The 12,002-nt window shown below is 37.0% G+C and overlaps 1 pseudogene; it reads right to left on the minus strand.

Annotated features, from left to right (window-relative positions):
• Positions 1-279: 279 nt before the first annotated feature.
• On the minus strand, positions 280-7,047 carry LOC116861229 (annotated as a pseudogene).
• Between the last annotated feature and the right edge of the window lie 4,955 nt (positions 7,048-12,002).

Genomic DNA, 12,002 nt, shown 5'->3' on the forward strand with positions numbered 1-12,002 from the left:
TTGCTGAAAATGATGGCATCCCAGAAACACAGGCTTATCTATGATGATAAAATGCTATTTTTGTTTCGGTGAATGTTAAAAAAAAAAAGAAAATCATTTACATATGTATATTTATGTACACACACAAAAAAAACCTAAAACAAACAAAAAACTCAGGTATATGGGAGTTAAACAAAATTCTGATTGAGTAATGATTATGAAGATTTCCCCCAATATTTTAAAAAGGTGTTCTCTAATGCAGGAAAATAATATACCATGGTCTCAAATATCCTTTTCTGATAATGGAAAGCTTTTATTTGTTCAAGCTAACCAGTGCTCTGGATAAAAAAAACTGCCCAGCAACTCCCCCAATACTACTTCAAAATGAACATATCAAACTGATTTTCATTAGAATGTCACTTCATGCTAATAAATCGAAAAACCAAAACCTAGATTTTACATGTAATATATATAAAAAAGCAACACAACTATTGAGCTTCATCTTCTGGACAAGAATGCCAAGTTAGTCTCTCTTCATAAAAAGCAATTACAATTTGAGGACACTTCATAATTGCGCTTTTGCTAGCACCAAGTCTGCCTCACCTGAATCTTTTCCATTTCATGAGGAACATTAATTTTCCACTGCTGTCTGTGGCACCAATTTTCCTTCAGGATCAGGACCTTTGGCAAAGCCTCTTGGTTTATCAGCAGTATCTCTTCTCTTCTTTGATTTGCTGTCATCTGATTCACTGTCAGATACAGGTTTTCTTTTTGTACCCTATTTTTCTTTAACAGCTTTTTGAGAATTAAGAAATCCTTCAATTAACTCTGGACAATGAAAAAATTCTTCAGGTTCCCAAGTACTGTCAGCATCTGTAAAATCCCTTCTTCCTCAGGAAATACTCCACCTTCCCACTTACTACATGTCAGTTCAATACCTTTTCCACCACTTTTTCAGGATCTGCCTCTTCTACTTTTTTACTCTTTCCAATTCTGTTTCTTTTCCTTTCCTTTTTTTTTTTTTTTTTGGCAATGTAGTTTTATTGGACTTGAAGACTTGAAGTCTTTTTTATTGTAGACGTGAAGAGCTACTACTCACTTCCTTGGAGCAGTTCCAGGTTCCTGGTCTGCAGCATCTCCCCCTTTATTTATTAATGGAGATTCGGCCCTGCAAACCCTTTAATTTTTTAAAAGTAATTATATGTATCAATCTTTTATTTTATTACATCTTTATTTTGAAACACAATTAGAAAAATCTTTCCCCTTATGCTGGTTATAGAAGGATTTGCCCATATTTTCTTCTAATATTTGTGCTGTTTCAGGTTTCCATTTAAATCTCTGACCCATTTGGAGTCTATGGTATCTTTTCCCAAATTGCTGTTCTGGTTATCTCTCAATGTATGACAAACTACCCCCAAACTTAGTGGCTTAAAATAAAATTGGTTTTATTAGATTCCATAGTTCTATGTGTAGATTTGGCTCAGCTGGGCAGTTCTGCTAATCTTGTTCAGGTTCTCTTGCACAATTGCAGTACTTCATGGCTGGGGCTGGAGTTATTTAAAAGCTTGATTTTAACGCTGGGAAGGCAGGGCATCTCTCCTTCCGCATGTAGTTCCAGTGCTACTGAACCATTTAGTCTTTCCAGGAGGGTAGCTGGATTGCTTCTTACTCTTTTCTTTTTCTTTTCAAACAGTTTTTATTGTTACAGATTTCATATACCATAAAATTCACCTGCTTATGATAGTTTTTAGTGGTTTTCAGTACACAGAGTTGTACACCATCATCACAATGTAAATTGAAAGTATTTTTAACATCCCAGAAAGAAACCCTGTACTCATTAGCAGTTATTCCTTATTCCTGCTGCAGCCCTCATCCCTGTTCTGGTCTCAGTCACTGACCTACTTTTCTGTCTGTATGAATTTGTACTTTCTGGATATTTCATATAAAGGAATAATATAATATATATCTTTTTGACCAGTTTCTTTTACTTAGCCTGTTTCAAGTTTCATCCATGTTGTAGCATATATCAGAACTTCCTTTTTAATACAAATAAAAATCTATTGTGCTGTGACATCACAATTTATTTACCCAACTATCTGTTGGTGGACATTCAGGTTTTCTCCTCTTTTTGGCTATTATGAATAATGCTTCTTTGAACATCTTTGTACAAATTTTTGTGTCAACATACGTTTTGATTTCTCAAGTGTATACCTAATAGTAGAATTACTGGGTCATCTGTTTGGACTTTTTAATGCTATTAATTTTTTTTCATCATGATTAAGTATACTCTCTAATCCTCATCCCTTATTACCCCCATTTCCCCACCACCATCACCTCTGGTAACCATCAGTTTGTTTTCTACAGTTAAGAGTCTGTTTCTTGGTTTGTCTTTTTCCCCTTTGCTCGTTTATTTCTTAAATTTTACATATAAGATTATATTGTATATTCTTTCTTTGACTTACTTCATGTAGCATTATACTCTTTACCTCCAACCATATTGTTGAAAATGTTACTATTTCATTCTTTTGCACTTCTGAATTATATATATATATATATATATATATATATATATATATATATATATATTCATCAGTGGACATTTGGACTGCTTCCATACTTTGGCTATTGTAAATAATGCTGTAATAAGCAAAGGAACATAAAGGTGCATGTATCCCTTCGAAATAATGTTTTTGTATTTTTTGGGTGAATACCCAGTAGTGCAATTGCTGGGTCATAGGGTAGTTCTAATTTTAACTTCTTGAGGAATCTCCATACTGTTTTCCATAGTGGCTGCACCAGTTTGCATTCCCACAAACAGTGCAAGAAGGTTCCTTTTTCACCACATTGTTGTTTGTGTTTTTATTTTAGCCTTCTACCAGGTATGAGGTGATATCTCATTGTAGTTTTAATTTCTTTTTCATGATGATGAATGATGTTGAACAACTTTTCGTGTGTCTTTTGGCCATTTATATGTCTTCTTTGGAAAAATCTCTGTTCATGTTTTCTGCTCATATTGTAATTGGATTATTTGTTTTTTGGGTATTGAGTTTATCAGTTCTTTATATATTTTGGATGCTAACCCTTTATTAGATGTGTGGTTTGTAAATATCTTCTCCCATTCAATGGCTTGCCTTTTAGTTTTGTTCATTATTATCTTCATTATGCAGAAACTTTTTTTATTTAATGTAGTCCCCAATAGTTTATTTTTGCTTCTGTTTCCCTTGCCCCAGAAGACCTATCTAGAAAAACGTTGCTACCACCAATGTCAGAGATGATGGCCTGTGCTCTCTGAAAGGATTTTCATGGTTTCAGGTCTCATATTTAGTCCATAATCCATTTTGAGGTTATTTTTGTGTATGGTGAAAATGGTCCAGCTTCATTCTCTTGAATGAACAAAACAATACCATTTTGTTTAAAAGACTGTCTTTTCCCCATTGGATATTCATTCTTCCTTTCTTTAAGATTAATGAACCATATAGTTGTGGGTTTATTTCTGGGTTTTCTATTCTGTACCATTGATCTATGAGTCTATTTTTGTGCCAGTTCCATACTGTTTTGATCACTACAGCTTTGTAATATAACTTGAAGTATGGAATTGTGATACCTCCAACTTTGCTTTTCTTTTTCAATGTTGCTTTGGGTATTCAGGATCTTTTGTGGTTCCATACAAATTTTAAGATTGTTTGTTCTAGCTCTGTGAAAAATGAGAGCTTGGGCTCTTTCTTGTATTTTGGTATTTTTATAGGGATTGCATTAAATGTGTGATTGTTTGGGTAGTATAGACATTTTAATGATATCTGTTCTTCCAATCCATGAGCATGGAATGTCATTCCATTTCTTTGTGTCATCTTCAATTTCTTTTATCAGTGTTTTATAGTTTTCAGAGTACAGGTCTTTCGCCTCTTCAGCTAGGTTTATTCCTAGATATTTTATTGTTTTGGGTGCAATTGTAAATGGGATTGTTTTCTTTATTTCTCTTTCTGCTGTTTCATTGTTTTAAATTCTGCAACTTTACTGAATTCATTTATCAGTTCTAGCAGTTTTTTGGTGGAATCTTTTAGGTTTTCTATATATAATATCATGTCATATGAATAAAGTCAGAGTTTTGCTTCTTCCTTACCAATGCCTTTTACTTCTTTAGGTTGTCTAATTACTGTGGCTAGGACTTCCAGTACTATGCTAAAGAAAATTGGTGAGATAGGACATCCTTATCTTTTTCCTAACTTTAGGGGAAACACTCTCAGTTTCTCCCCATTGAGTATGATGTTGTCTGTGGGTTTTTCACATAAGACCTTTATTATATTAAAACATACTCCCTCTAGACTTACTTTGTAGAGGGCCTTAAACATGAATGGATGTTATACTTTGTCAAATGCTTTTTCTGCATCTACTGAAATGATATGATTTTTATGCTTTCATCTATTAATGTGACATATCACATTGAGTTTTGTGAATATTGAAGCACCCTTGCATCCTAGGAATAAATCCCATTTGATCGTAGTGTATGATATTTTAAATGTATTGTTGGATTCGGTGCTAATGTTTGTTGAGGATTTTTGCATCTATATCCATGACATAAAGGACTTAGGAGGAGGTTACAAAATTTCATTCCCAAGGGCCCTGTAAAAATAAGAGATTCGTCTTTCTAGAAAGGTGTAGGTAGAGTTGAGGAAGATAGATGAGACCCCTCCAAATCCATGTAGCTCTATAACTCTGAAAAGGGTGTTAACTCTGTATATTCCACAGATGGAATAAGATAAATGTGCCACTTATAATTACTATCATGACCCATCCACAGATGTTGACTTTTGCCATTTGATATTTATAAACACTACTCAGTATAATATATAAAGAATGCAATTTTACGTCTTTTGGATAGGAACACTTGGGATAAAATAGGACAGAGGAGGAAATGTCTTGGTTAATAGGAAAATAAACTATAAAAGGTTTTTTTTTTTTTTACTTCATCCCTTCTCCTGACAGAAATGATAGCTCCCTCTCCCCCAACAAAGAAAGAAAGAGAGAGAGAGAGAAAGGAAGGAAGGAAGTTCAGTGAGGTTTCTATAAGGACATCATTTCTAAAAGGACACAGGAGTTATACTTAGCTTTGGAAAAACAGTGGTTTTTCAGGGATGAATATTCTATTAGATCTAATGTCAGCATGGCATTATTTCAATTATTTACATATAGTTCAGTGTTAGAGAATCTAGGGATTCTTCACCTATCTCTGGGCCTCAAGAAATCTATATTAACTCCTTTCTTATAACCAGGAAAAGACTAATCAAGTCTTAACAGGCACCCCCAGTCCTACTTCAGAGCCTCTCTACACCTGCATCTTAACTGCCAGTCAATTGCTTTTTTTGTCCTGCTCACTCTACACAATGACCTGGTATTTGGGGTCAGTCTTACATTTTTTTGATTAGCCTCCTATCCAAGTGCTTGTTTATTTTATGTTATTTAATAAACACTAATAGGATAGTGTTTTAAGCACTTTATAAATATCAACATATCTTTTTTTTTTATTTTGACAGACAGAGATCACAAGTAGGCAGAGAGGCAGGCAGAGAGGGAGGGGAGAAGCAGGCTCCCGGCCGAGCAGAGAGCCCGATGCGGGGCTCGATCCCAGGACCCTGGGATCATGACCTGAGCTGAAGGCAGAGGTTTTAACCCACTGAGCCACCCAGGCACCCCACATTATCCTCATTTTATCGATGACAAAAACTCAGGCTTAGAGAATATTAACTAACTGACCCAAAGGTCATGCTTCAAGTAAGTGGTGGAACACAGATTAGAACCCAGGCATCTCAAGAGTCCATGCTTTTAGCTACTATACTATGCTGTCTTCATAAAGGAGATAGTCAAATGATGGTTGTTGGTTTACCAATTATCCTAAAGATCCCCTGCTTTTCCTTTTTTTTTAAATGTAGTAACATTAAAGCAATGATTCTCTAAAGGCAACCAGCATCACCAATCCTAACACTGTTTACATGATGCACACTTACATCATACCACATAACAGGCCTTTTTAGCACAGTCCTTAGTAATAGAGTTTTGCGCATTCCTGGAGATGGGTAGAAACAGAACTTGCAAAAAATCTTATTCCTCATCCCTGCACCTAATCAGCTCTTTGTTTTAAGTAGAAAAATGTATTTTTCATATCCAAAGATTTTTTTCTATTCCATATTTGACAGGTGTTTATATGGATCCTAGTAGCCTGAGGGCTGAAATTAAGATATCTGGATCACAGTGAAGGCGACCAAGAGACGGCAAACTACCCCAGTCCCCCTGACCCAAATCCTGAATCTCCAAGTTTTCCCATTCTCTCCTGGGCCAGGCAGGATGTCTCAGGTACCTGCTAACTGCTCCCCCCACCACAGGAGTGGGCTAAGCAGCTTTCTACCACCAGTCTCCTCTCCAAGGGGCTATTTTTCATCCTCTTGCACTTGCCCTCCTCACTGGCATGGCAGCTGTTGAACTGACTGCTGTTTGTCTGTCAATTCCTGAGCTCTGCCAGTCTTATTTGGGCTTCTATTTTTCCAAGTAACTCTCTCACCAGATAATCCTAACCACCAAATTTCCAACACTCTAGTTTGAGCTTCGCAAATACTAAAACGAGAAAGAGGATAGTCTTAGTTTTTTCCTTTTCTCTAGCCCCATGTCCAATTCATCAGCAAGCCATGATGACTGTATCTTCAAATTATAACCCAAATCCTCCCACTTCTCTCATTCTCCATCATTATCATCCTAATCTAAGACCGTATTATCTCTCCCTAGGACGAAAGTAGTTGCATCCTAACTAGTATCCCTGCTTCCACTCTTGACCTACTACAATCCAATGTCCATTCTGCAAACAGTACTCTTGTTAAAGCACAATCTGACCAACTGCACTCCTCCTTAAAATTTTCCAGTGGCTTCCCACTAAACTCAGAACAAATCCAAATAGCTTACCATGGCCGATAAATCCCATCTGAACAATCTGGCCTCTGCTGATGTCTCATTCCACTCATATTTTCCCTTGGGTTCTAAGAAAGGCCAAACTCGTCCTAATCTCAGGGGTTTTGAACTCATCTTTTCCTTTATCTGTAACACTCTTTCTTTCCTGACTCTTTAGCTAGATTCATCTTATCTCTAAGGCTTAGATTAAATGTTATCACCTCAAACAGGCCTTCTAAATATTTATCATAACTGCTCATTATTATCTTTATCTTAATATGCTGATTCTTCTTCATATTGATTACCATCTGACATTTTTTTCTTAACTATTCTTGAAATTTGTTGCTATACCACCTCTAACAGTAGGCCTGTAAGTTCTAGGAAGGTAGGGACTATGTCCATTCGTAGCTGTCTCCCCAGTGCCTAAACTCTCAGAACATATTTTTGGAAGTGAGGAAAAAGCTGCCTATTGCAGAGCATGGCAGAAACCTCTGTTGGTGTTAGACACCTCTTACAGAAGTTTGGGCCTTCCTGAGGTTGCCCTTCTCTATGGGTGTATGGGACATCAAATCCATTCCCACTTGGGACCGAGCAGTACCATTTGTACAGGCCAGGAAAGTATGGCCCTCCTCTTTTCCTATCATTCAGAGGCTGGTGCTGCTCTTCAATTTTTTTTGTCTGGTGCCAAATGAGGGGAAAGGAACCCCCTTTTTCCAGCAAAAACCTTAATCTTTTTCTATCTGCCCCTCCTTACCAGAGTTAAGACTTCGCTCCCTTTACTCCAAAACACTTTTGCTCCCATTCCAAGCCAGGCTTTGTATGTCTAAGTTTCCAATTTGTACCCTCTTTTCTGCTCTGAAAAAGAGCATAGTGGAAGTCACAAAAGGTGTTTTGTGGGTTAAAAAAATTAAATCATAATAGATGTCTGAAGAAATTCACCCTTTCCTTTAATAAAATTATACCCAAATCTCTAAGAAGAGAAGAAACTATATGAAGGAAGATGGAAATTCAGGTGGAGGGGTGGCTGAACTTCAGAGTCCTGAGCTGTAATTTCTATGTAGGAAACTGTCCCTAAATTACCAACCTTAGAAGATCTGGGTAATTTCACTAATGGAACAGGGCATTTTCTTTAAAAGGCCTACTTGCAACATTTCCATGGCAACCTGAAGCAAACATACTTCTTGCTTAGTGTTTGCATAAAGGAGAGGCAGCTACAATATGAATAATGGGGGGGCGGAGAGAGAACAAGGAAAAGAGAGAGAGAATGAGTGAGGAGACAGAGAATGAGAGAGAAAAAGTGAAAGAGAAAAAAAGAGAAAGAGAATGAAAGGAAACAAAGACAATGAGAGGGGGAGTGGGAAAGGAAGGAAGGAGAAAGGGGGAGTAGAAGATCTTTGTTTTCATAATTTAGCTTTTATGACTAAATGTTTCTGGAGCACTCAATGTTTTGGAACTCTGATAAGTCAATTCCATTAGTGAGGCTTTTAGTATTTTATTTATGGGGTCTCTTCCTACTTAATGAGCAAAGAAAAGGTCACTTTGATGCTCCAGAGCACAGGCAGCCAAAGTCAAAAGATTTTGGAGCTCAAAGCCACGTGTTTGTTTGTTTGTTTTTCTTTTGATAGCTCTGATTAAAAGTGAGTTAATGGAAGACAGGAGGCAGAACCATTAGCTAGCAAGATCACCAATCTCAAACAGCATTAACCACAAGTACTGCTTATCTGATCTATTAGTGCAGTGGCTTCTAAACCTTTCCATCAGTTTACGACCAAAGATCACAGTAGTACTTCCAAGTCTTGTGGGAGGCACAGGACTTCAGAATAAGACACCTAGGGTCAAAACTCCACATCTACCCCTGGCTTGCTATGTAATCTTGGAAAAGATACTTCATCTTTTTTGAGCCTCAGTTTCCTCCTCTGTAAAACTGGAATATAATACTTCCAAATGTTTCTGTAAGAAGGAAGGAGATAATGCATGTAAAGGGTATAGCACAATGTCTGGGCACAGATATTCAATAACAGATTATCAATTTTATTATAATATCACCTTGACATGGTGAAGAGTATTACAGTAAAGTATCAAATGCATTGTTCTCCCAATACAGTACATCATTCATACATGGAAAGTTTGAGGGCTCAAAGCAGGGTATCTAAGTCAATAGGAGGCATCCATTTGCTTTCTTCATCAGATAGTATGAATACCCCATTATTTGTGCCCAGATAAGTAATTAAACTTCAAACACAAAAAGATTCTGGAAACATTATATAACAGTCTCTAAAACTGGTGTCTTATAAAATGTCTTCACCTCAAAGCAAACTGATGCAGCCATTCTGGAAAATGGTATGGAGGTTCCTCAAAAAATTAAAAAAATTATAGAGGTTCCTCAAAAAATAAAAAAAAATTAAAGATAGGACTAACTTAGGATCTGGCAATTGCACTACTAGGTATTTGCCCAAAGAATACAAAAAATACCAATTTGAAGGGATACATGTGCCCTGCTGTTTAGAGCAGCATTATCTACAATAGCCAAATTATGGAAACAGCCCAACTGTCCACTGACTGATGAATGGGTAAAGAAGAGTTGGTATATCTATATCTATATCTATATCTATATCTATATACATATATACACACACACATACATGCACACACACACACACATACATACATACACACACACATACATATGCTGGAATATTACTCAGCCATAAAAAGAATGAAATCTTACTATTTGCAACGACGTGGCTGGAGTTAGACAGTATAAGTCAGTCAGGGAAAAACAAATACCATATGATTTCACTCAAATGTAGAATTTAGGAAACAAACCAAGTGAGCAAAGAGAGATGAAAACCAAGACTATAACTATGGAGAAAAAAACTGATCATTACCAGAGGGGAGGTGGGAGGGGGGATGGGTTAAATAGGTGATGGGAATTAAGGAGTGCACTTGTGATGAGCACAGGGTGATGTATGGAAGTGTTGAATCACTATGTTGTATACCTGAAACTCATATTACACTGTATATTAATTAACTAGAATTTAAATAAAAACTTAAAAAAATAAAAGGTCTCCATCTCATGTAGCATAAAGTTCAAGTTCATTGATTCAGACCAGATGGAAATGCAACACATTTCCAAAATTAGCCACCTTAACTATTTCCAGATCTTCATAAAATAGAAACAGGCCATGGATACTCTGCTAATGCCTGGGTATTGAACATATTCACCTACCCCTAGGGTGAATTACCCCAAGATTTCATATGGGCAGTCAACATTATCTTATACATCAATTTTTTAAATCACAAAATTTTGGAGATTTACTAGCACCATTTTCACTTGGATTGTAGTGAAGGAAAGCATGAGGTATAGAAAAAACAAGTAATATCATGGTGTGACACCAAAAGCATTTAATGGAAGTCAGAGACTGACTTATTATACAATCTTAGCCCAGGGAATCAGATCTACAGGCCTAACGTTGCTCCTGTGCAAAATAAGTGACTCAATGTATGTGATCTCTGACATCTCTAAGAGTCTACCGTCTTAAATTTGTACAGTAATACAAATAAATAAGAGTTCATACAAAAATCCAGCTACTCTATAGTCTCTAATATTTACAAAAATCACTAGATATTTTGATCTAGTCCTCTTCTATATCTCTTCCACAAGTAATGCCATAGGCAATTTCCCCAATGATATACTGGAAATGAAGACAGTAGTAATAGCAATAGTGGTGGTGGTGATAATAGTACCTAAAACTTATTTCAACTTCCTATTGGCCATAACCTGTTATAAACACCTAACAAGCATTAACTCACTTAATCCTCATAATATTAGAAGGGAGGTACTCCTATTATCTTCACTTTGTAGAAGATGATGAGGCACTGAAAAGTGAAGTGACCTGCCTGAACCACTAGAAAGGCAGAAATCAAACCTAGAATTCTGGTTCTTAACCACTATGCAAAAGTAAGTAGCAGAAGAGCACTGGAAGGGGAATTCAACTTCCAGCCAAGATGAAGTAAAAGGGGCCAGATTTACTCTACTTCCTTAAGTGACTAGAAAATCAGGAGAAAAGGATGTAAAGCAACCATTTCTCAAATACCAGACAAGTAACACAGGGCTGTGATCTCCCTCAAAAGGGAAATAAACAAGTTAAGTATAATATTCTCCCAGCTTACTGTATGGAGGCAGTTTCAAGGCCACAGTGCAAGGAGAGGGAATTCAAACAGAGCTCATGGAGTTGAAGAGACAGAGACTGGAGTTCAGAGGGGCCAATGTGGTTTGAAATTGTACAGGAGAGTACAGGAGATGAGGGAGTTGGACAGAGAGTGTGAGCTCCAGAGATACTACTAAGAGATCTCCTTGAGTCTTTGGATGATTACTGAATCACATATGCATAAGGTACTCAAAAGCTGGGGATAAAACCACGAGAAAGGAACAGAGGGAATGATTTATAGAAACGGGCATGAAGAGCTTGACAGACATGACTGGTGAATATTTAAAAAAAGTAACAACCATTAAAACTCTCTGGAAATTGTCCTAAGGATACACAGCAAACCAAGAAACATTTCTTTAAGAAAATCTAAATTTGGTAAGAACAGTGACAGTCTGTGGCTTTTTAAAATATGATTCATTCTCTGCCCTTACCCCCAAGTTCCCTAACTCAGTGTTGTAGCAGTTGTAGCCAAGAACACAGGGCAGTTCCCCCCAACTCAAAACCTAGGATTACAATGTCACATGGGGTGTGAAAGGATGCCCACCTTAATCATCATCCCTCAACCCTGTTTTCAGAAGCTCTGAGTGGGCATGGCAGAAAGGTCTGGGATCTTTTTTCTACACTCAGCTACTACTCATAGGGCAGAAACTCTGCTCCAGGCATGGTAAATCAAGAATGCCCTCACCTTAGCTTCCTTATAAGATGAGGTTCCAGAGAGGAAAGCCAAGAAGTCCAGAAGCTACCACCTGAACCCAGAACACCATGAATAAAGTAGGGATATAACTAAGAAGCAGGCTAGTTAAGACTGTTTTTAGTAGTGAGAGAGGCAAGATGGTAGAGGAGTAGTGGACTGAAATGACATCAGGTTGCAGGAGTTCA

Source organism: Lontra canadensis, unplaced genomic scaffold (assembly GCF_010015895.1).
Source record: "Lontra canadensis isolate GAN:19392208 unplaced genomic scaffold, GSC_riverotter_1.0 scaffold193, whole genome shotgun sequence".
In the NCBI taxonomy this organism is placed as follows: domain Eukaryota; kingdom Metazoa; phylum Chordata; class Mammalia; order Carnivora; family Mustelidae; genus Lontra; species Lontra canadensis.